Genomic DNA, 25,582 nt, shown 5'->3' on the forward strand with positions numbered 1-25,582 from the left:
CAGTGAGGGGGTCAGGTAGGAAGTAAAGGATGCTTTTCAGAGCACGGCCCCCAGGCCACGGTGGGGAGCCTGCCCCCAGGCTTTCACGCAGTCTACTGCCCCCCTCCAACACACAGTGCTCTTCAGGCTGGACACCTCCCCTTGTGCAGCTTCCAGGAGCTCAGGTGATGGGCTGACACAGAACCCGCCCTCACTCTGGGATTTGCCCACTAGCTCTGCACCGTTGCCCACACCGGCCGGGCTCCTTCTGACACCAGTGCCTTGCCAGGGCTGATCCTACTCTCCTGTCCGCGCCGGCTCCCTGGTGAACACCTACAGATTTTTCCAAGAGTCTCCTTAGAGGCTGTTAGACCTTCCTGCTCACCCCACCTCCACCACCCAGGGTTTGTGACCTTCCTCTTCTGCCACCACCAGAGCCCAGACAAGCACCGCTCTCACAAGTCTAACACGTGAACACCCCCGGCCTGTGCTCACCACCCACAACTAGCCTGTGGGACCTTGAGGAGAGCAGCCAGATCTCATTTATCTCGTTTCAGGTCTTGTAACCATGAAGGATGTATCACTGTTGTCCGCACAGGAAATGGAGGCTCAGCGGGCTTGGTGACTGGCCCAGGTCACCCAGACGTGGAGTTGGGACCGGCATCTGGGCAGCTCCAAAGTCCATACCCTCGAGCACTAGACCTGGGTACTTGCCACATGCTCAGAGGAAGGAGGCTCTTCCACGGTGGAATCGGCTGGAGGAGCCTATTTAGAAAGCAGGTCTCTCCCAGCCCGGCCCTTCCCTTCCCAAACTGCTCCGTGAAAGCTATGGAGACCAGTCAGACCTAGGAAGAGCGGCCAAATACCCCAATATGTTACAGACAACGGGAGCCAGGCTTTCTGCTGTCAGAGGAGGGAGCGACAGACACACAGAGTGAGGAAAGCAGAGGCCAACGCTGTGGCGCGGGAGTGGGACTCAAGGTGTTGGTGCAAACTCATGGGTCCATTTCAGAAGGACCTGGAAGCCAACTCAGAAGGGTTCTCACTGGACAAATCTGCGGTAATCTGAACATCAAAATAGAGATGATAATGGATAATGAGCCACTGAATGAAACAGGAACCCAGGAATCCAAAAGTGAATAAATGTAAAGTTTAACATATAATGAGGTGTTTACAGAGGCTCCAACTACCGCCCCACAAAATACTTACCAATTGCAAAGGGGAAAAGAGTAACTTCACAGTACAGAAGTGTGGCAGACACCATCTTAATCACAGCATCAAAGTTAACATGATCCAAAAGAACAAACTGAAGCCATGCACCACCTGCCAGGATGCTCTGAAAAGAACATACATCACCTCTGTGATATTAATACCACAGACGCAGAAACTGAACCTCAGCCTGAGGAAACAGCAAAATAAACTGCCTTGTGATCTTCAAAAATATCAGGGTCACAAAAGGCAAGGAAAGAGACACACTGTTCCAAATGGAAGACACCTGACAGGTACGTGCCGCCATTGTGCCAGGATGGGCAGTACCGAAACCACCACCGAGAACTCAGTGGGAGGTGAGCACTTGCTGGCAGAAACATCGCTGTGGATTTTCTGATTTTGATTGCTGTATATAATTATGAAGGAGAACGTTTTCTTTGTAGGAAACACAAACTAACGTTCTGAGGGTTTTAAAACAATAAAATAAAATAAAAAGTAAAAGCCAGATCCCCAGGCCCTGCTTCAGAGATCAGCAATCACACGCCCCGGGGTGGGCCTGGCAACTGCATTTAACCAGCCCCCAGGACACTTCTGAGCCACACCTGAGCCCGAGAACCACTCGCTGCCCTGGGCTCTCCTGCCAGGTCCCGATCAGAATGAGGGCAGACAAGAACAAGAATCTTTCTAACACTGTTCAGAAAACAGTGGTCTCTTCTCACAAACAAGACACCTGACTACTTCCCCTTTCTCTCCAGCCATATTCCCTAAAAAGACAGGGCGAGCACTGCCAGGCAACTCAAATTCCAGGAAGTCTGCATTGCTCCTTGACTGTTCTGACTTGGGCTGTGTGGCGCTGATCTGCCCGCTGGAGGGACAGGGAGCCATACAAAGTTGGTTTGATTTGGGATGCTCGCTCCTGTTCCCCTCATTTCACTATTTCTTTTATAAGCCCCATCTCATTAGCCATCTGGTAAATTCCCCTCAGAATGGCACGCTGGCCCCCACATTTCATATCCAGAGCCAGGGAAAGAGCCCAAACCACTCCAGCAACTCATGAAGGTAATTAATCGCAGATGACACACACCCAAAAATATCCTGAGTACAACGGGAAAATCACAGGGCTCCAGACTTAATAGCCAGAATCAGACTTGACTGTCATTTCACTCACTCAAAAACCTTTCAAAGTTACTTCTTGGTGCATTTATATATCAAGCAGGCAGCTCACTGCTCACTTCAGCCCTTTGCGCTGTTAAGTGTTCGCTTTGAGGTCAGACAGGCCTAATGTGAATGCTGGCTCTGCCTCTGTGTGATCTTGGGCAAGTTACTTGACCTCTCTGAACCTGGTTTTAGCACCTGTAAAATGCAATGATCAAAGTACCTACTTCAGAAACATTATGGGAATGAAATAATTATGTGTACAGATGCAAATATACGTAAGTTTTCAACTACAACAAATGGAGAACCCTAAACAAAACCAAAACTCACCTGGTCTCTGCCATCATCACAAGAGGCCAGGACACTGGGAAAAGGATTGTTACAAACTGAAGTGTTTCGAGTGCTTCCAGCCTTCTATCCAACCGAATCCCCAGTGATGAGATGCGCAGGAACCACAGGGGCTTGTCTCGATCTTTCCCCAGTCAGCCCTTCTAAAGACTGGGAGTGAATCTTCGAATCTTTCCTTGTCTGTGGAGATGCCGTGTGATGCACTCAGTGCTTAACCCCCTGCCATTCAACAGTCCTGCCTCAGCACTCCACAGTTTAGACAATAGTGTCTCAAACAAACCTCACAAATCCTTGTTTCTACACCCACTCCTTTTTGTTTGGGCCCTTTGAGAGATACCCACCCTTTTCCTCTAAGTCCTTCTGCTCCTGTTCATTTGTTGAGCTAAGATTTCCTGGAAAAATACCCTGCTGGTAATCTCTCCTCCCAAAAGGGGTAAATAATTCCAGAGTCTGGTAACAGCAGTGATGGCCACAACCACAATAGTAAATTAAATTGTTCGACAACATCTTTTACCTGTTCTGTTAGCAAAGGTAACTTGAGCGCTAGTCATTCGTCCCTATTAGATCAGCTGCCACCGTCCTGTGGGAAGCCTGACGCCGACACTGGCACACTCCACACTGCCCCCCCATCCAAGTCCAAAGAGCTCTCTGAAGCCTCTTCTCCAAACTGGCCAGTACTCTACAAATAAAGAGGCCTCGAGGGCATTCAACCGATAAACGGAGGTTGCGGCCTACACCAGCCCCTGTAACATCCCTACTTTACCCGTAAAGAAATCCAGCGGCAGAGGACGGACGTTTGCCCAGGACCTCCGAGTGACGTGTACCTGGGCTGTCCCTCAGCACCCAGCGGGTCCTGACTCGCATATGCTCTGGTCTCCATCCCAACTGGAAGCAAGTTCTTTGCAGTAGTCGACGGACAAAGCACCTTCTTCCGTATTCTGCTTAACGAAGCCAGCCAGTCCCCAGTGGGCTTTTGTTTGGGAGGAAAAACAATTTCACCTGGACAGCAACGCCTCGGGGGCTTTACTGAAAGTCCTTCTTACTTTCCACAAGTCCTGAAGGCTGATCTGGATTATGTAAAGTTTCTGAGAGGTTCTACAGTATTGCAAGATATACATGACTTATTTCTTTGCTCTCCCTCCCAGGCCTTCTCAAAGGAAGACAGCACCCATTTACTAAGACTTTTAGCCCTAAGAGGACACAAGGTCACCAAGAGAAGCTGCAGTTTGTCCAAAGTCAGGTTCAGTACTTGGGTCACCTGATAACAGAACAAGGGCTCCAACTGGATCCAGACCGGGTCTGTGGTATCCTGAGCTTCTTAAAACCCAAAGCTAAATGCCAGTTGTTTTCCCAGCCTGGCTGACTGTTGTCGGAACTGGATTCCAAATTTTTCTTTTATAGCCAAATTCCTGTATGATTTACTTAAAAAAAAAAAAGTCCCAACTCAATGAAGAGAACAGGCTGACAGAGCCTTTAAAGCCTTGAAAAGAAGTTGAATGAACACTCTTGCCCTTGGGCATCCCAATTATCAACTTCCACTTTTCCTTTCGGTGTGTGAGAAAGAAGGGAATGCTCCTGGGGTACTCTCGCAAAAGCACAGGGATCACCACTGGCCTGGAGGGTACGCGGCCCACAGCCACACCCTGCGGCCCTAGGGTACCCTCTGTGCCTTAGAGCCATCCCTGCCACTGCCCTTGGCTAAGGTCACTGAAAAATAGCTGTAGGAGCTCCTTCGACCATTTTCGTACTTCATGCATACTTCTAAATTCTCACCGTGCACAGCATGTTCCTGCTAGCCACGCTCATCTCTCGTTAACCGCTCCTCATACAGCTCTTGTTGTCATCACCTTAACCCTGCTACTCTTCTCTGTTACCAATGAAATCTCCCACAACTGTTTTAACACTGAAAAATCACCTTCTGAACACCCCTGCCCCTGATCTACAAGAAACTCCTCTGAGTAATGCTGACACTCATGGTTTCCTGTTGGTTCTTATTCAACAGGTGACAATGGCAAACACTGCACTGGACATGTAGTAACAACATCTTTTGATGTAACTGAAGCAGCACCCTTGTCCTTGGCTACTTCGGCCCAAGAGGCCAATTATATGCAGTCACTCAAGCCTGTACACTAGCCAGGGGGGGCAAGACTACCAACACTTACACCGACAGCAGGCATGCTTTCAGAGTAGCCCGTGACTCCGGGATGCGCCGGAAACAAAGCGGTTTTCTCATGTCCAGCGGAGATAAAAAAGTTAAGAACAGCCCTTATGTTCAGGAACTACTGGACGTCATACCGTTACCTGCCTGCCTTGGCTATTAAGATTCCTGGACACTCTGAACTTGACTGCCCAGAGACCAAGGGAAACCACCTCGCTGATCGCTCAGCAAAAAAGGAGCCAACAGCAACCACACCTCTGTCATGGTCCAAAGGGAAGGTTTCCCAAATGAGACCTTAGAGAAACTGACTAGGGAAGACTAACAATTTGCTTCAGAAAAAGAAAAACAAAATTGGAAATTCAATAACTGCTGGTTTGACCCCCAATTAAAAAAAAAAAAAAAAAGCAGCTCTGATTCAGACCAAGTAACAATGCGGTCCTACCAGAGCCTTTAAAGTTCCCGCTTTCGACCACTGTACATGCCTGAAACCACTGATCCAACAACAAAGGGTAGCTTTTATGCATCAGTACAGGTGGAGAAATATCAATAAAGCAGCAAAAAGCTCTTATTTTGCTTGCCTTACCTGCCCAACATATATGTAAGTCAGGCAAGCCTGGCTGTCCTGCTCCAGAACCCGTTGAGCTGCCCAGCGGACCATGCACGGTTTGGTAATTGGCTTTTTATCCAGCTTCCCCCATCTCATGGATATAAACGAATTCTGCCCGTGGTCTGTATGTTTGCTCACTGGACTGAAGCCTCCCCTTGTTGACAAGCTACTGCCTCTGCTGTGGCTAAAGTCCTGCTGGAAAGGATCATTCCTACCTGCAGAGCCCCTCTTGAACTTCAGTCATCAGGGAACTCGCTGCACTGGCCAAATCCTACGGCAGGTCTGTGCTCCTGGCCAGCTCTGCAACGCGCTCGCTCTGCTCACCATCCTCGACTCTCTGGGCTGGTCAGACACACTGGTGGCATCACTAACACTACATCTGTGAAGTCTCTAGGAACTCTCCAGATACCCTGGCCAAAAGCACTGCCGCTAGTCCTTCTTCTGACTCTTAGGGCTACCTCCCTTCAGGAATCATTAATTCTCACCCTTTGAAATAATCACAGGATGCGCAATGCACTTGGCTCCTGCTTCTTTTGATCCACAACTGATAAAGGAAAGCATGTACTTCTCTATTGTAAAGGCCTGATCACTTCTATTAAAAATAACCATGCTCTGGTAGAGCCCTCTTTTTGCAGCGTGTTTTTGGTAGACAAGGACCTCAAATGTCACTCCCACAACAAAGAGATTCTGTATACTGAAAAGTTACCTCCAAAAGGCCTCTCTCTCCAGCCTCGCTGAAAGGGTCCCTATCAGGTCCTGCTGACTGACCCTTGTGCAGCCAAACTCCAAGGAGCAGCGTTCTGGATCCATGTGTCACATATAAAGAAAGCACCGAACCCAGATGGACCCGTACACCCTCCAATAGCCTGAAGGCAAAGCTCAGTAGGACCGGAAGCAGATGACACCAGAAGCTAACAGCTTTCCCAGCATGTCCGGACCAGGCCTGTATCCCTTTCCCTCAATAGTGTCTCTTACCTTGCTTTCACCCTCTTTCCCATGAGGAACACTCTCATCTGCATTTCCCAATCCCTTACAAAAAAAAGGAAACCTCTCTGATCACTGGATATGCCATCCGAAACCTCAGTCTGTCCAACACAGCAATGACCCCCTGGTTTACCCAATAAGTAATTTCACTGGGGTTCGAGATACTGTTTCCTGTCCAAATGGTTCCACAGGCCAACTTTATACAGTTAGGGTGCTAAGTCCATCTAAAATAATTCCTTGCTTCCGTTTTACCTAACCCTGGGGTGGGGAAAGAAGATCTGTTGAATACTGGTATGAAAGGCTCTACTGAGTTATTACCAATTCAAGTCAGACCATTTGCAAACTTACTGACATATATACATATCTAGGCAACTTCTCAGTGAGTAACAACAGTGTCTCAGGTGTGGTTAAGTAATGCTAACATGTCTACACCAGTGAATTAATCCATCAGACACTATTAGTTATGCAAGGGCACATCCCTAGGCACATCCCCTGGTCACAACTTCACGTGTGGAAACTTTGAGAATGGCCTTTGTGCTGGGGCAACTCGCTGCCTGGACAGCCAGAGAACCCAGGACAGTGTGCCCTCGCTGTATTCACTGTCCTGTTCTCCCTGCATCACCAGGCAGAAGCTTCAAAGGTTGGCCCACACCATTAAGCCTCTGTAACTACCTTAAGTGAGAACTTGCAGGAGGCATATGTGGTTCTGGCTTTGTCTCTGTAGGGAGAGCTTTTCTCCCACAAATCACAGTGAGCACCAATGAACCATCAGTAATCCCTCCCTGACGTTAGGAGAGTCAGCTGACTCCACAGCCAACACAGTGTCAGCCCAACAATGGTCACTTGACTCACTGGCCAAGGTGGTTTTGGATAACAGCGTGGCCTCTGATTACCTACTTGCTGAGCGTGGAAGTGCCCGGTGCAACAGCAAACACAGCCTAGATGTGGATAAATGCCTTCGGGGAATTAGAGACACAATCACATAAAATTCAAGAACAAATTTCACCTGACAAACCACTGTCTTGATTTCTTCAGCTGGCTACCTTCAGATCTCGGCTCTTGGTTTAGAACTATCTTGCAAACTAGGTTTGGAATGTTGTTTTTAACTCTGCTGTGTATACTTATCGTGAAGTTCTGCACCCGTTGTTTGTTGAACTGTTGTAAAAATGACATGCCTAATAAGGTGACTTCAAGATAATCTCTAGTGCTTACGACCCTGATGAAGCAGATACCAAATATGAAACACCTGAAGGTTCTCTCTACCACCTTTCCTTGTTAAGTCAAATGTGGCTTCATGAGGTTTCTGGCTTGTGTACCTTCCCTCCAATGTGGGACACGACACCCAGAGAAGGTCCCTCCTGGCACTAAGGGACTAACCACTACATGCATCCTGACTCTTGATCAGCAATGCTTTTGAAAAAAGATCCTGATCAAAAGGAGGAAGTGTGGAATTAATTTTTTAAACCTCAGCTAAAATTAGAGTCTTTACAGGCCTATACAGGAAGCTCTCACACCCCACCGTGCATCATCAATTACTCCAAACAGAAAGGCGTCATCTACTTTACTATTCAGCCGGAAGAAGAAAATGTCTCTCCACCCAATGACAGCCCAGCCAATCAGAGACTGCAGCTGCCCAACCAATGAGAAGCCTCCAAACTTTGGACTCCTAGATTCCTCCAATGGACTCTCTGATTATTAGAGCCCCTCCCCATTCCCCCCTTTATCCCACAAAAGCAATTTCTTCAGATTCGCCTATGGTCCACCATAGTTCACATACCCTGAATTGCAATTCCTCTGGCTAATCCTGAATAAATGCCCTTTTGCTGGTGGAGTAAAATAACTGGCTATTATAAAAGTTGACAGAAGTGTCTGGCACGTAGTAAGTACTAAATACACGTTAGCCTTTTTTTTTCCAATTATTACTATTATTATCATTAATCATAAATTGTAAACCGGGGCTCTGTTTTCTCCATGAAAAGGAAGGGCTAGGGAAGACCTAGAGTGATGCCCAAATTGTCCCTAGAAGGATTTCCGGGTCAAGGGTCAATATTGAATCCTGTTCTCACAACTTGTCCCTTAGCTAACTTGATCCATTACCAAGTCAACCTCACCTCCTCAGAAAATACTTGTCTGATTTCCCCAAGCTGGTGTGGGTCCCTCTAGGGATGTAGCATTTCCCATATTAACTGGGAGCTGAAGGAAGCTCTCACTGCATTGGGCTTCCATGAGAGCCAGTTTGGAAACCTTAAGATCTTCCATGTAACAATCTACCTCGGGGAAGAGTGAACAAAAACAGAATCACTTCACTTGAATGAATATTCAAATAAACCCACCTCCCTAAAAGAGGTAAGAACAGGCAAGCGGAGCAGATTTGAAATGGCAAAGTGTTTCCTAACGGGTCCCAGTAAGAATGTATATGGCGTACAGAAGCAGAACACAGAGGGCACAAAACTGCAAGCCCACCCCGAGATCTCAGTCACCAGCCTGCAGGGACCAGGCAAGTACCATAAAGGACTGAAGCAGGCTGGGGGAGATGCACATCGGGCCCCGTGTAAGGGTGGGGAGGTCACAGCAGACAGCACATGCCTGTATGGAGGGATATTCACAACTCAACACCAGGCACGTGGGAGTGCGCTCCAGGGTCACCAGGTCTTCGGACTCTTCAAGAGCAGCTGGAAATCTGAATTTCTCTGTGAAGTTTAGAGGTCTCAAGGCACTGATTCACAATTTTTTAAACTGTCTCAATTTTTATAAAGAAAATACGTCTGTATGCTGAATTCTTCCTGAAGCCACCAAGTGCCACCTCTACTGCTCACTTCCACCTCTTGGCATCAAGCTTTGCCACTGTAAGACCAGAAGTCTACTGCTAGTTCCTGTCCCTTTGTTAGGCCAAGAGGGAATGGATTTTAAACCTTGAGATTCTGTCAAAAACGCACAACCTGAATCTAGTCATGAGGAAACAAGTGACAGACCCAAACTGAGGGATGTCCTACAAAGCCACTGGCCAGAAGGGGAATGCAATAAAGTCAAGGTCATGGAAAAAAATCAAGAAGCTGTGGAAGTGTTGCCAGATTAAAAGAGATAAAGAGAAGGAACAATTCAACGCAATGGCTGGTTCTGGACCAGATCCTGGATCAGGCAAAGAAAATGGCCAAAAAAGGTTTCATTGGTCCAACTGGAGAAAAAAATGAACATAGCCTGTTGTTTGACATAATAATATTACATAAATGTTAAGTTTTCTGAATTTTATCATCACACTATAGTCATGTAAGAAAGTGCCCTTCTTCTTAGGAAATACAAGTACTTAAGGGTAAAAGGTCATAATGTTCAAAACTAACTCTTAAATGGGTCAGGGAAAAAGTTTATATGGGTAAATGCAGATATATATGACAGATCGATCTATCCCAAACATGGCAAAACATTAACTAGTTAATCTAGCTAAAGGGTACACGGAAATTCTTTTACTATTCTTGCAATTCTCCAGCAAACTTAAGATTATTTCAAAATTATAAGTTTTTTAAGAAAGAAACTCTCTAGGAAGACTCCCAACCAACAAAAACATGGGCTTATCCTAACAGCCCACACAGTTAGGGTCACAAGGGTTAACTGAATAGCTCATAACTGGCACTGAAAAGCCAAGAAAATTTGCTTGGTAAATACAAATACAGCACACTAGATATTAAACAGTATCTGGGACTAACAGGGCCCAGCTACTGCTATTACGTTGATAAATATCACAGTTCAGAGGGTGCAGTTCACGGAATCTGCCGACCTCTTTGTGGCAATGCTGGCAGGACCACTTAGAACCTAGAAAACACGGTGTTTGGCAACAGGGGAGTTCAATCACTGTTACTGGCGTCCAACCGCATATGAGGGAAGGGGGGAAAGGCCAGGAAGGCGTCTCTTTCTTGCCACAAGGCAGTGTGGTGTCTGGGGATTTCGATCGGCCGTGGAGGAGCTGTTGTTACCAGCACAGCACTTGTAGAGCGAGAGGCATCCTGCAGCTGAATACCAAGTTGAAAACTCAGTTTAGCTCTTGAACAAAGTCACAACAGTCTCATCAAATCCCAGCCTCATGAGACCACAGGCAGGAAACGTGGACTGCGAATGAGGCAAAAATAAAAAGATAACAACAAAATACAACAATGGAGGCCAAACAACAGAGAGAGCAAAAGGCAACAGTTACCTAAGGAGGGGGAATATTACCACACATCCCAGCCCCAAGGACCATCGGCTTTGTAGACCCTCAGAGCATATGAAAATGAGTGTGTGTATGTGTGTCTGTCTAATGTGTTTTTTCATAATTAGGTATAAATAATGAAAGATCAAGATATTTCCCTTAAAGATCTAGGGTTCCAACTTTTCTTAAAAAAATCCAAGTGCCTCCATACAGGACAACCATTTCCCAGGTCCCCGAAGACTCCCCTGCGCCCCACCCTCTCACACGTGGCCCGCTTCATTCACGTCCATTACTCAGCTGGCCCTCGCAGGGGTTCCTATTTGAGATCCCCCTACTGCCTGTGAAGAACAGCACTCTGACAAACTCCACAGGCAGCTATGGGATGAGAATTTCAGGGTCACAACATGAACACAATTTAGAAGTTAGGTCACCAACGAATTCTAACTTCAGGTTCACACAAATAGCCCTTCCTGTGTGGTGGCTTATGGCTCAGCAGAAGTGTCTTTGGCCTGCTCAAACCGGCACTTTTGCCTTGACAAATGGGGACAATCAGTCCCCAAAGATCCAGCCGACTAAAACACGTTTCTGAGAAAACACAATTGTTTCCCCCTCGACAGCTAATGACTGCGAGTTAACAAAGCAAAAAGAAAGCCAGGCTTCTCCAAGCTGTCTGTCACTGCTGCTTGTCGTCGCTTGATTAAAACATTTTTCCACTGTGTTCAATCCCACCCCACGCCCTGGGGAGAAATTACTGAAAAGCTGTAGAAGACATTACTAAATGTAAGGAGTGTCTGTTCTCTGGCCTCCAGGCTCTCAGCAGAGGGTCCAGACAGTGTGCCTGGACGCTCTTAAGATGCCCAAATATGAACAGATTTCCATGGAGTCCAGGAAGCTGACCAGGTATGGCGACCTGGAAGACCAGGAGGGAACCGGATGCCATCGGTTACAAAAGCGAATTAGAACCCTTAGGGATCGAGCTAGCAGCAGGAGGACTCTAGGAGGCCCAAGTCTGTATTGCTCTTACTTTAACACTGCTGCTTCTACACCACAAGCTCCTCAAAAGCAGGAACTGAAGCCTGCTCAATCCCTGTACCCCCAACATCCAGCACAGAATTCGGGCTAAAGGATGGTCTGATGAGGTGACAACCAAAGGTGATGCATAAGCCTGAATCTGGGGTGGGGTAGGGGTGGGGAAATGGCTTTAAAAAGACACTTTAGGAACAATTAGGGAACTGTGAATATGGAGAGCATATTAGACACTACAGAATTGTCAGTTTTCTTGAGTATGGTAATAATACTGTGGTAATACAGCAGACTGTCCTTGTTCCTAGGAGGTAAATGTCGGACGGAGGATTTAGGAGAAAAGAATCACAATGTCTGAAACAACTTTTAAATAGTACAGAAAAAAATATGTATATATAAATATATAAACACATAGATTTTTTCACTTATTTTTTAAGAAAAAGTGAAAATGAAGACAAATGTGCAAAATATTAACAGCTAGTGAATCGAGGTGAAAGGCGTGTGTATCCAAGTTCGTTGCACTAGTCGGTGCACCTTTTCTGGAGGCTTGAAATTTTTCAAAATTAAAAGTTAAGGGAATTTTTTTTTTAATAAGGAAAGTTTGATGAATAAATATATCTGTAAGCAAGGCTCAAAATGACATTCCTGTATCCCACTGAGGATGAAGAGATGAAGCCACGCAGACTGGAGGCAACTGGCCGGGGGCTCCTGCCGCCTGGGTCCCCCGACAGCACCGGGGGCTGAAGGAATCACCGTCCTGTGAGCCTCTGCAGCACTGTGGCTGGGAACCTCTGCTCGGAATGAACAGGGGTTGTTAGGAGCCAGCAGAGGAATCACTTTTGTGAAGCAAAATGAGTTCTGACCCACTGTAATCAACTGGCCAATTAGGAGCAGACTGTTCACCTTCAATTTCAACCTCACTGACAATTTGCTTCTTCTATGCTTTGTCTGGTGGTATTATTAAGGGGGCATTTAATTAGAATTATTTACAATATCTATTTAGAAGGGGATTCTAGGAAGACAGTAGTGATGGCAGCATAATTGTTTTAATTTCTCTAAATATATACAGCAAAACCAAAAGCCTAGGAATAATATAACAAAGCTAGGCAACAAGGAATCACACAATATAAGCCCCAAAATATAAGCAAGTAAGGACAAACCAACAGCCACGAGGTCTGCACGGCATCAGCACCTGGGGCGGCGGCAGATGCAGAGGGAAGCCGTCACAGGACATCTGATGAGATGCCCGGAGAAAAGAACCCCCAAGTCACCAGCAGGTCCTCCCTGCAAAGGAAAGCGTGCTGGGCCAAGCTGAGAGCCAGAACGAGACCGGGAGAGGCACCCCCCTCCCAACTGCAGGTGAGTGCAAGGGACGCACGGTGAGCCCGAGGGACACTGCAGGCTGGCCTCCACTGATTCTCCAGACTGGCCCACTAGGACTCCCTTCCCAGACAGGGCTGCACAGTGAGGGGGGAAAAAAAAGCTATTCTAGTGGAATCATGACTGAGCAGTCCAGAGATACTGGAGGCGAAGGAAAGCGAAGACCTGGATAAAAGTCAGGGAGGAGAACAGAACCAGGAAGTCTCAGAAAGCGAGTGGCCACACAGCTGATCGCTCCATGAACACAAAGAAGGGGACGCTCAGCAAAGGCAGGGAGAGCTGCCCTCAACCTCCCTCCCTCTGAAGTTTGGTGTCCTGACCACATGTGAAGAGCAGCGAGGAAGCAGCCGGAGAAGATCCCACACAAACACAGCAAGAAAGAAGAGCGGGAAGCAGACAAGGAAGGCGCGCCGGAAGTACCCACGTAACCAGAGCCTTCTACGGCAAACGGAGCCGAAAGACAGCGCGGAAGCAGCGCACAGCGTGAACAAACAGCGCAAATGAACGTGAACCCGAATTAGGAGAACTCACTGATGAAGTGACAAAATTCAGGAAATTAAAGGAAAATTTTCAGAAATGAAGACCAACCTAGAAGGAACACCTAGAAGGTGAAAAGAACAAGCTTAAAAAGGAAAAGAAAGAAAGGAAAGAAAGGAAAGAAAGGAAAGAAAGAAAGGAAAGAAAGGAAAGAAAGGAAAGAAAGGAAAGAAAGGAAGAAAGAAAGAAAGAAAGAAAGAAAGAAAGAAAGAAAGAAAGAAAGAAAGAAAGAAAGAAAGGAAGGAAGGAAGGAAGGAAGGAAGGAAGGAAGGAAGGAAGCTAAGAGAAAGCGAAGAAAAGAATAAAGATTGGTGAGAAAGTGACAAATATTAAAGACAGGATCCAACCTACAGAAAACAGAAGCCCCTGGGGAGGAAAATCAAAGGGAAGGAACAGAAACTCAACTATGATTCAAACTAACTTTTGTTGAAATAATGAGGTTTGAAATTACATACGGGCAGAGCATACCACGTACCTGAGAAGGCTAATTCTGAGTGACTGACCAAAATGCATCCTAGAAAATTGACTGAACGTTAGACAAAGGGAAGAAATCCTTTGGGTAAGTGACTTCTAAGGGAAAGAAAGTTACCATCATCCAACTTCGACAACAGTCCCTCAAAATGCAGTAACATGTTTAAAGATACTCAGGAAAATGCAACCTAAGGATTCGGATCCATCAAATTGAGGACACAAACGAGTTAACAACATGAAAGAACTCTGGGAATACTGATCCCGTAAGGCTTCCCTGCAGAATTTATCAGAGGATAAGCTGGAGACAGCCAAAGTGACTAGCCAGACAGCAACAGAACTGGTGGGAAAACTTGGAGAACTGGGACCAAACAAGGATTAAAGCGAAAGAGTCAAGTATGTATTGGCTATAGGCTCAGGTAATGGAGATAGAGAACGAGTGTTTTTCAAGAATGGAGGGGAATGGAGAAAACACACACAGAATTGTTCACCTGTTATCAGCAGTTATACTGTGTTATTCTGAGACTTTACAGATTAAACTACACATAGAAATATATAGAGAGATATATCTACAATTTATTTTTAAGATAACATACCTTGTTATTCACACTGCTCTTTCCAACTCAAATTCAATGTTATAAAGCTTTTTACTTAACCTCTTTTATATTACATTTGTAAGTCCTCTTCTCCCTCTCCTCACACAAAGCATAGACGCCGAAGATACACAGGATGATAGAATTAGGATACACCATCATAATCATGTGCTTTGTGCCACCACAGATGCCCAACAGCCTCAGCATAACCATACTACCAGAGTAGGGACTCAAGAAGTGAGACGTCCGTGTGTCCATTTAGCCAAATGGGCTACATCCAAGTTATACGCATTTAAGCAGTTATACAGCTGTACAAAGAAAACAAAACACCATCCAAGTTAGTCTGAACTTTACAAACGCTGATGACTTGGACATTATTTCAGGGTCCACCAAGACAGGTGGCCACTGTCACAAAGCAAAGGAGAAGGTAAAAAGGAGAGGACCCCATGGTACCCACTGGGAAGTTATGTTTTGACTCATCTTTGGTGAATCCAATCGTCTACCACTGTCCTCTCCAAAATAAAGACAAAAGGTCTATTGAATGAGCTTCCTTAATTATTCCAGGTTCCATATTGTTTCCAGGACCACAAGGTCTGTTTCTGAAGGTTTGGCCCTTTGCGGTCCTGGCTTGACCTAAAAGAGGATGAAAGCCAGGATGGTTCGTGAAATCCTGGGATCTGGCTGACGTCTGGGTTGAGGGCCGTGTTCCACGGGACGAAAGGCAATGACTGTAATGACTGTCTCTAGCTTCATTCTCAAACGAGCATGATTCCAGCCTCCCGTCTCTGCCCACCATGGGAACAGCTTATACCGGCCTCCTTCCATCCCAAGAACCACCCACAGACTATGGCAAAGGGAGACGAAGACGACCAGAAACGACCAGAGGAGTCAACCCCAAAACTGCCACCTCCAGCCTGCTGTCTTGCCCTTGGCCCCCTCCCCATGTTCAGTGAGTACTGATCACATGAAAACTACAATGACACAGAGCCTACATGAGCAACCTGGGCAATGGTGGGGACAGAGACGTCAGGGATACAGTGGACTGCGGGTTACTGCCAGGTAGCTCCGTTCAACAGCTAAAGAGAAGCTACGTGACAGAGGAAAGGCCAACACCAAGAGGCTCACGGCTTCTTCCTGACATGAATGTGAGCTCCGTGAAAGCAGGGGACTTCACCTGATCAGGAGGTTGCTGGACCCCCCGCATTGCAACTGGCACTTTATCTTAACTCAGCAGGCACTCGGCAAACACAGACTGAGTGAATGAATTAATTAAATGCTACATATGAAGCAACAAATAAAGAATTCACTCATTCATTTACAAAAATTGAGAAAAGAATAACTGAGCACTATATATACTACAGTCATACATATATATCCTCCTACATATTATGTATATATTATCTATATATACTGAAAATCACTGAATTGCATTCTTTAGGTGGGTGAATTGTGTAATGTAAGAACTGCACCCCGATAAAGCTGTTAAAAAGTTCAAATTGTTGGGAGGAGGGTATAGCTCAGTGGTAGAGTGCGTGCCTAGCAGGCACAAGATCCTAGGTTCAATCTCCAGCATTGCCATTAAAAATAAATAACCTAATTACACTTCTCCCCCCAAAAAAAGTAAAAAAATTTTTTAAAAATTGTTTTAATTTCATATTTTAAGTTAAAATTATTGAGCATCCGCCAAATACCAGGCACTGAGACAAGCACTGGGGATGTGAGAGATTGGAACCAACAAGGTCTGCCTCTCAAGAAGACTGGGATGGCTTTCATGTAAGACTCTATACTGACTAATACTACACGAGGGAAGAAAAACCACTAGGATAGGCATGAGGGGCCTGGTCACATGTGGATTATTGAAACGAAGTCACAAAATCAGAGTCTGTACCACACACAAGAACCCCAGTGACCCAGCCCACGTCCACACCCATTCCCATTTCACAGCTGAACACACCTAGCATGTGAGTAGGAGGGCAGTGAGCCCACGGCCACACCAACAGATGAACACCTGAGCAGCCTGACCCCAGAACCAGCGTCCGTCCCCACACACCACACCGCCTTGGTCCTCGGTCCTAGTGAGATGCTTGCCTCCAGCATCGACACGTGACAGTCACTAGAAACATATAAGGATCCCACAGGGACACTGAACATCAGCACGTGGATTGTCCTTGGACAGCAAGGCTCAGCCGGAGTCAACCCTTCCCACAATTCACACTAAAACAACACACATACACATAATGTGTAATTTCTAGGACTCACACTCCCCATTTTACAGAAGAGAAATCTGAGGCTCAGAAAGGCTAATTAGCTTGTCCCAAGTACTCAGAGCTAGTAAGCAGTGGACCTAGGACTTGAACCTGGGAGAAGAGACATCAGTTAAGAGTATGATCGTCTCCCAGAGCTGCCATAACCAAATGCCACAGACCGGGAAGCCTGAACAATAGAAATTCGTTTCTCAGAGTTCTGGAGGCTGGAAGCCCACCACCAAGGAGTAAGAGGTCTGGTTTGTCCCGAGGCCCCTCCCTCGGGCTTGCAGACGGGCCCCCCTTCTCTCAGTGTCCTCACAGGGGTTCCTCTCTGTGTGCACCCTCATTCCTAGTGTCTCTTCCTCTTTTACGAGCATCCATCAGATTGGAGTAGAGCCCCACCCTCATGATCTCATTTCACTTTAATTGCCTCCTTGAAGACCCTAGGTCCAAATACAGTCACGTTGGGGGTTAGAGCTCCAGCATGTGAATTCTGGGAGGTCATCACGTAGTCCGTAACAAGTAGTGACCCGCTTCCCACAAGGGCGCCAAAGCCTGCTGCAAACTTATAAGAGGCAGTGAGTAAAACGCAGTCTAGAAATAGATTAGTAACAATTCAGGTAATCCTTGCACATCAACCCTAAAAATAGAATAATCCCCAAATAATTATTCCCAAGCCAATCACCCTTTAGAAATTACCTAAGTGGTAAAGGAAATATAATTAACATTTTTTGTGAGGCTTCTCAGGAGAGAACACTAAGCCATGTGCTAACCCTCCTACCTCAGGGACAAAAGAATTGAGATTTTTGAAATATTAACAACACTTTCAATTTACAGAACCATTTTCCTCCCCCCAAAATCCAAAAAGCAAAACCGCTAAACACAAAATCCCCTTACATGTGCTGTGTATTGCTAAGAAGAAGGAGAACTTAGCAACTTTCCAACAAGCCACCCAGCATCCAGATTCCATTTTCATACTATTCTGTAACCTCCTAATCTTTTTCTTATTCATTGTTTATAAAGCGCCAACAGCGTTATCGCTTGGAGAATAAAACTACTCCTCCGGTTTTTAAATGAGCTTTGAGAATTCCATTGTGCTGATTCGCATGCTGCCCTGAAAGTTGGTGACTGCCACACAGGCTGGTCTGACTGTCACTATCAAGCCCTCTTCTGGCCCAGCTCAGGTCACCTAGGCTAAGGCTGCTGCAGGGCTGGCTGAGATCCAACCATAAATCTCTCTGCCTCCCATCTGCCCAGAGCTAACACACGTACCAACAACCAGATTCGTCCACCCTTTGCTTTGAGCAGAGGTCAAGAGTGCAAATCTCAAATGACTCCTCTTGCCAAGATGAGACTTCTCCTCGCCCTTACTTTCAGCAGTCAGCGGTCACAGGATAACCAGGGGCCATTCGCTCTCTTTATGGGTTTCACGCCACGATCCCTCCCGCGCAGTTATCCCAGCAGCTCAGGAGCACAAGGAGGTGCCCAGCCAGCTCCCAGGAGATGCCGTGGTCGGGGTGCCAGGGAGGCCTCTGACGTGAGCCTGCCAGTCCAGGCAGACTTCACGCCCATCAGGTTCACTGTGCTGAACTGTCAAGAAGCAGCAGAGGGGCGGCAACCCCCAGCGGAGCATTGAGGGACCCACAACACATCAAGTCACGAGAGACGAAACATCTCTGCAGGCATCTCAGAAGCTGGAAGTTGAAGGCTTCCCTTCTCTCAAAGGCTCTCATCGGCTCCAGACGCAGGTGTTTGGCTTCTGGTTGGTGGACAAGCTTCTCCTGAACTGCGTGCGGAGGAAGCTACTTGTCACCGGGCACAGGGCTAGAATTCGGAGCCAGAAGACCCAGGATGCAAGACCTAACTCAGCACTTGGCCACCTATCAGCTCTACCAGCCCACAGGCCAAATCCAGCCACCACCTGTTCCTATAAATAAATTTTCACCGGTACACAGCCACAACCATTAGTTGACATATCATCTGTGACTGCATTCGCACTGCAGAGGCAGGGCTACATCATTGCAACAGAGACCAGATGGCCCACAATCCTGAGAATATTTACTTTACAGACTTTACAGACAAAGTCTGTGGGCCCATGTGACACATAAGTGACTTTACATCTTTGAATCTGTATCCATTATCCTTAAAATGAGAACCTCATGACCATCCATCCTTCCCATCTCAGAGCGTTATAAAAACCTAATTCTCTCATTATATCATATTAATGACAATGATAATTCTTTGAGCCCTTAATATCTGCCAGACAAGGTTCTAAGCAAATTTGCCTGGATTATTTTATTTAATCCTTACAACAACACTATGAGGAAGGTAATGTTATGAATCCATGTTACAGATGAGGACATGGAGGCTCAGAGAAGGGGAGAATGTTGACCAAGATGACACCTATCATAAACAGTGGAGCTGGGGTTCAATTCAAGCTCCTAACCCACCTGCTACCCTCATTTCTTTTAGGCCCTGGAGGTGTTGACCACCAGAGCAGTGAGGTGACAGATCTCAGCACTCAGCACAGCACCTGACGCTCTCTAGCCTGCCTCCACGCTTTCCCTCCAGCCCTGTCCCTCTCCTTCCTTCTACTCCCTCCCCGTTTAAATTGCCAGGAAGAATTTGCTGTCTTTTGTTTATCTGAACAAAGAGACACAGCCTACCTCTCCTCTGTTGGTAAGCACAGCCTGGCAATCTGAGGGCCACCTCAGGTACCGATTTGCATTTCATTCTTATGCAACACTTAGTGTTGTTAGGTAAGAAAAACACACACACACACACACACACACACACACACACACACACTTCTAAATCAGAGGGAGTAACACTTCTGGAAGAAAGAGTCAAAGTTTTTGGTGCAATTTAGAAAAAAACACATGTGTCCCAGAATGACAACACCAATAAACAGCAGCAGGGCTGTCCACCCACAGCTGCTTGGTTTACCCCGTCAGGACTCTCATGCGATCCGCACAAAAGCACATGGAGGGGTAGGCAGGCTTGGTGTTCAATGGAAACTGAGGCCCAGAGAAGTCAAGAGACTTGCCTGAAGGCACACAGCTGGCAAGGAGTAGAGCTGAGAATTAAAATTAAGTCCTCGACCACATTTAACAGGTGGCCTGCCCACTATGCTCTGAGTTGGAGACACAGGAGACATTAGAGGCCAATCTCAAAGTGTACCTTTAACAATTATTAGAGAAATATGAATTTGACCCAAATGCTCTATTACACCTTAAAGCAAAGCTCCCTATGCTTTTAGCCAGGAGAAATTCCTCTGTTCTTTGCTTCAGAAACCTGCCACCTGGGATGCTGTGGCTGTGCCACTTACCAAGGTTTCCGCTGGAGGGAACCTTCTACTTTGGGGTCTTCCCATTTCTCTTCCCTCTGGAAACTGCCCTTCATGAGATTCTGGTGGGCCTGTCAGTCACACAGCCCCACCCTCCCTACCAGCGATGGGCATCTGACCCTGGCCGGCCCATCCCTCTGGAAATGATGACTGAGGCAGGGAGGCCCTTTGACCCATACAGAGCTAGTCAGGGTCCTTTTCGGGAGGGACAGAGGTGTCCACTTCGCTGAACGCCATGTTTGCCCCCTCCAGAAAAAGCCCACCCATGCATGACGTCAACTCAGAAAGCAAGCACAGGGGAAAGACGCGAAGGCCAGTGATGTCAGTAGTCCTCTGGATCCAGGTCCACTGGAAGCCTACACCAACCCTTTGGATGTCCCCAGTCACGTTAACCTTGCATGTTCCTTGGTTTTGGGTTTTGTTTGTTTCATACAAACCAATCTGAGTTGGGATTCTTTTATTTGCAACTCAAAGAATCTGCACACGTACGCCTCCCCTACGGTCAGCATTCCTAGAGAGAACACCCACAGACAACAGAGCAGGGCTGTGGCCCTGAACTACACTGTCCTCTGCGAAGAATGACAACCACGTGGACGTGGGAACTCACCACAGCCAGAGCGCCCGCCCTACCTCAGCAGTCTCTCCCCAGCGCCACAGGCTCAAGCGAGTCTACCAGCCTCACCTAACCAGCCCACACTCTGAGAAAGGTACATCCAGGCCAGACCGTGACTGCTGCCTGACTCAGGGTGATCACAGGACAGAAGTAACTGAGAGTGACTTTCCCCTCCCTTTTAATAAACTTCAGCCTTTTGGAAAGGCTTATACAACAGCAGATCCCAGAGCCGGCTTCAGTTTAGTGCCCTGAGCGATCATGTGAAGATGGTGTGGGCAGCTTTCTGAAACCCCCCATCAACAGCAGGAGTCACATCATTCTGGAGGAACCCCTCAGACTGTCCAAGAGCCTCTGCCAGTCAGGGAGGAGGGTCAGAGGCCTCCTATGGGTGCCCATCAGGAGCTGGAAGAGGAATTACAGACCCCCAGCAGGCTCCCTGGCCCTGCTGAGAAGTCTCAACTCTCTTCCAAGCTGCCAGAGTAATCTAAGACACAAACATGACATCACTTCCCCATGACCCTAGAAGGACCAGCTGTGATGTTCTTCCTGGCTCCAGAGCCCTGCATACATCCTACCCCTGGCAGCTGGAAATCAGCACCTCCCCAATGTCTCAGAGGCTCTGCCAACAGTTGAGTTCCTAGCTAGTGTCACCATCCACGTACACACACACACACAGAGACAACGTGCATGTACACACCCACCACATGCACACCCACCTTCCACAGAACCCCTGCCGTCTCCATCCACGGCTCCCTCTTTGTAACTAACCCATCTCATGGAGCCCACCTTCTTCCCAGCTCCTCTCAAGGTGCCTTTCTTCAACCCACTAGCGCCCCTTGGGACAGCCCACTGACCTCCTGGATCACTGCCATCCTCTCCTCACTGGCCTCCCTGCCCCCACTCGGGTGCCACTTCAGCCCTTTCTTTCTCCCCCACAGCAGAGCAGTCCTCCCCAAGGACAGAGGCCCGCCTCACACACCCTCGTCCTGAACCACAGCAGCTGCTAGGACTATGCCACCAGCTCCCTGGCCCCTGGGCCCTCCTCACACGACCCGTGCTCCTGAGAAGCCTTCCCTCGCTGCTCTACCAAGCTAGCAGACACACCCACCCGACAAGAACACACTTATAAGCACATACCTGCACCTAAGCACACACAGGCCCAAGGACCTTTTTTTTTTTGATAAGTTTTCTGAAGATGTAATTCACATCCCATACAATTCACCCACTTCAAGTGTTCAATTTAGTGATTTTTTTTTTAATGCAAACAGCTCCAGGATCCATTTTAGAACATTTCATCTCTCTAAAAAGAAAACCTGTAGCCCTTAGCAGTGAGCTGAAGTTCTGAGGTCACCTCCAAACTCATCCTTCAATTACGGCGATGCTCTTCAGGAGGGGAAACCCTTTGTGACTCTCCCACCAACAGGTACTGTTCAGAAGTGGGGCAGCCCCCTTCCTGTCCGACCCCCAGGCGCCAGTGCTCTGCCCTTTCTTGAGATGATTCAGGGCAAGAGGAAACCAGCATGCAAGCAACTTTAACTCATTCACATTGTTCTCCTACGAATTTCTTTTATTCTCCCAAAGGATCTCTTCAGAGGGCAAGCTACCAAAGTGCATTGATTGGAATTTATGTAACCACCTAATAATAACTCAAGATGTTATCATTAAAAAATCCTAGCAGCAAAGGTGAACTCAGGAATGTGCTCGAACTGCCTCCCTGTGATGAGGGATGAAAAGAAGCCCCGAGAAGTCACTCTTAAGGAAGAAACCAGGAACGCAAAGTAGGTCAGGCTCCAAAAGGCACACCAGGCTCTCTCAGAGCCCCAGCTAGCCAGTGTTACTGCCCACCCTGGGTCCAGGCTGCATCCCAGGGTCACTGGGGCCCCGCCAGCCTGTCCCATTATGAGAAGATGGTTCCAGCTGAGACACTGCATGTAAGGAGATGGACACTGTGAGGGACAGAGAGTAGGCACGACAACACGAGGCTTCAGTCCTCTGTGTGACCTTTCACCTTGCCATGTGACCTGGGACAAGGGTTCCTTCAGCTTCTGAGCCTCAATTTCCTCATCTGGAAGGAGAGCTGTCTCTCCCAGCCCCTAATGGTCACCCCCTGGCCTTTGCACATCCTGTTGTGCACACTGTAGGAACTCGGTGCTTCTATCTTTCATTGAGAGTCAGCCATAGTGTGGCGGCTGAGAGTTTGGGCTCAGAATAAGGGCTGGCAGACATTTCCAGTAAAGGGCCAGAGGTCTCTGCCCCAACTGCTCATCTCTGCTGCTGTAACGCAAAATCCACTAGGGACAATTTGCAAATGGGTGGGTGTGGCTGTGTTACAGTAACACTTTATTTACAAAGACAGATGGTGGCCCCACAGGCCACAGTTTGACACCTTCTGCTCTAGAGTCACCATAGGTGAATGTGAATCCTAGCTAAGCCAATCCCCAGCTTGGACAAGTGACTTGACCTCTTTGTGCCTGGGTCTCCTCATCTATCAAATGAGACCGGGCTCTGGGAGGACGAACAACACCTAGAACACAGTAAGCTCTCGATAAATGTGAGCTGTCAGTATCATGAAAGTCGTAATTAGTGATGGTGGTGATAAGAGAATTAATGACTATACCTTCCAGCCCTAAGCTCTTAGTAACTGGTGGCTGTCACTGATGGTGACCATATTAATGATGAGGATGAGGACGATGACACCAAACCCGAAAGGAAAGAGCAGCCAGGTGAGCCCAGGAAAGGAATGAGAGATCTCAAGAATTCTTCTTGGGTGCACAGAAGCTCCCTGACATCTAACCCATGGCCTGTCTGGATGGCCAGACAGGTGGCCCACCAGTCACCTCTCTCAGCTGACCCACCTGCTTCCCTGGCAGAGCTCAGACAAGGACCATTGGGTGACTCCAGCTCTGGGACAGCCAACCAGCTGGTACAGTCATGGGCCATTGAAATCAGGCTTCTCAAGAGACAAGGAGACCAGGAAAAACAACATGGCGCTCCCATTTCCAAATGAGGACAAGGACCTCACCTGCAGAGAGCTGGCCAGGAAGTCAGTTTTCCTCATTCAGCCAGCAAAGTGAAGACCTTCATTACATGGTCCCCCATAAAGTCATACATTCCTTTGGATGCAAAAGAGACAGGCATCGAGCCAGTGAGCCACCTGGGGTGTTGTAACAGCATTGCCCTGGCTGACCGCCTAAGGAGAGGTACATGCAGCAATCTGAAGTTAGTCCTGCTTTGCAAAATAAATACAGAAATAAATAGCCTAAAGAGACCAATAATTAGTTACAGTTACTAAATTCACAGCATTAAGTTAGACCAGGGATTCTCTGGAATCATTTAATAAAATTAAATCCCGTCCTGATTTTGAACACACACACACTCCAATGTCTGGAGATATTGGTGGAAGTTCTCAAACAAACAGAGCGCCTCTGAGGGAGGAAAGACACATAAGATTACTGACTTTCCACGAGTTGGGGATTTACAATTTGCCCCGTCCTGGTCCTTCACCAGAGAGCAGTCACCTGGGAAGTAGGCGGGTTAAGGACGTACTGATAAAATGACCCAAATGACATAATCAGCTCCAACCAAAATGAGGGCCCCACTCCCTGGCCCAGGCACTCGAGCCCCGCCTGCTGGCTGAGACGGAGCTGTCCGATGCCCGTGTCTTCAGATGCTGGCTCCTCTGGGTGAGGAGCTCTTCCCTCCTGTCTTCACTTGGCTGCTCAGCTCAGAAGCCTTCTCTGACCCTCACCCCATGGGTAGGTTTCTTCCTCTGTGCTCCCACGGCCCCTCCTCTCAGTGCCCCCGAGACTCGCCGTCTGCACGTCTATCATGGTCTCCGCGCTTGTCTCTCCCACTAGACTGGCTGCCCTCCAAGAACAGGAGTCCTGCCTGCTCACCTCTACACTCCACGTACCCTGCTCAGGGCTGGGACACAGCAGATGCTTGATAAACTCTTGTTTCATTAACAAGCTAATGTATCTATTCCACTGATTTCCCCGAGCCACACTCACAACCGTGACCATGTCTATACCGCTAGCAGTACTACCACTAGTCTAGGACCACAAGCACTGCTGCTACCACTGATCACTGCTACTGACTAAACTTGGACCCTGCGTTGAGCACTAACATGAGCACTTTATACAAGCCTCCTAGTGGGTTCCAGCCCAGAGAGGTGAGGCAAGGAGCCCAACGTCACACAGCCCGTGCACCGCAGAGCTGGCGGACTCTGGGCAATCTGGCTCAAGACCCACACCCTTACCCATCACTGTGCTGGGCTTGCGCACACATCAGTCACTCTCCAGCTAATTTACCATATCCTATGGAACCTATGCTCATGTTTTCTCAGTATTTTTTTTAATTGACCCACTTTTTTACATCACCTTGTCCCAAGCAATGGAATCTGAAAAGTCACACATTTCATGGGTAATATTCTATTTTATAAAACTTAGTCAAATAATTATAGAAGTTCAAAATTTTTTCATCTATACAGCAATAGAAACCATCCTATTTCAGAAACTTGGGAACACAGCCCAGCACCACAGCGCCCCCTCTGGCCATCTTGTGCACTTGCAGCTTCTCATGGGGCATGTAACCAGACCTCACAGGAGGACATTCACTGACTCTAACCCACAGGTCAGGCACTGCACTGGGCACTTGAGGGGTGCAAGAAGGGATACACACATGGACAGGATCCATCTTAGGGAGCCGCTCTTGTGTTTGCTCTCAGCAAGAACATTTACCTCCTTACCTGCTCTCC

The 25,582-nt window shown here is 47.5% G+C and overlaps 1 protein-coding gene across 3 annotated transcripts in view; it reads right to left on the minus strand.

Moving 5' to 3' along the window:
* Positions 1-25,582, minus strand: part of SNX29 (sorting nexin 29) — a 587,367-nt gene that overhangs the window by 313,051 nt on the left and 248,734 nt on the right. The gene's annotated exons all lie outside the window — the stretch shown is intronic.

This window comes from Camelus ferus, chromosome 18 (genome assembly GCF_009834535.1).
Source record: "Camelus ferus isolate YT-003-E chromosome 18, BCGSAC_Cfer_1.0, whole genome shotgun sequence".
Classification (NCBI taxonomy): domain Eukaryota; kingdom Metazoa; phylum Chordata; class Mammalia; order Artiodactyla; family Camelidae; genus Camelus; species Camelus ferus.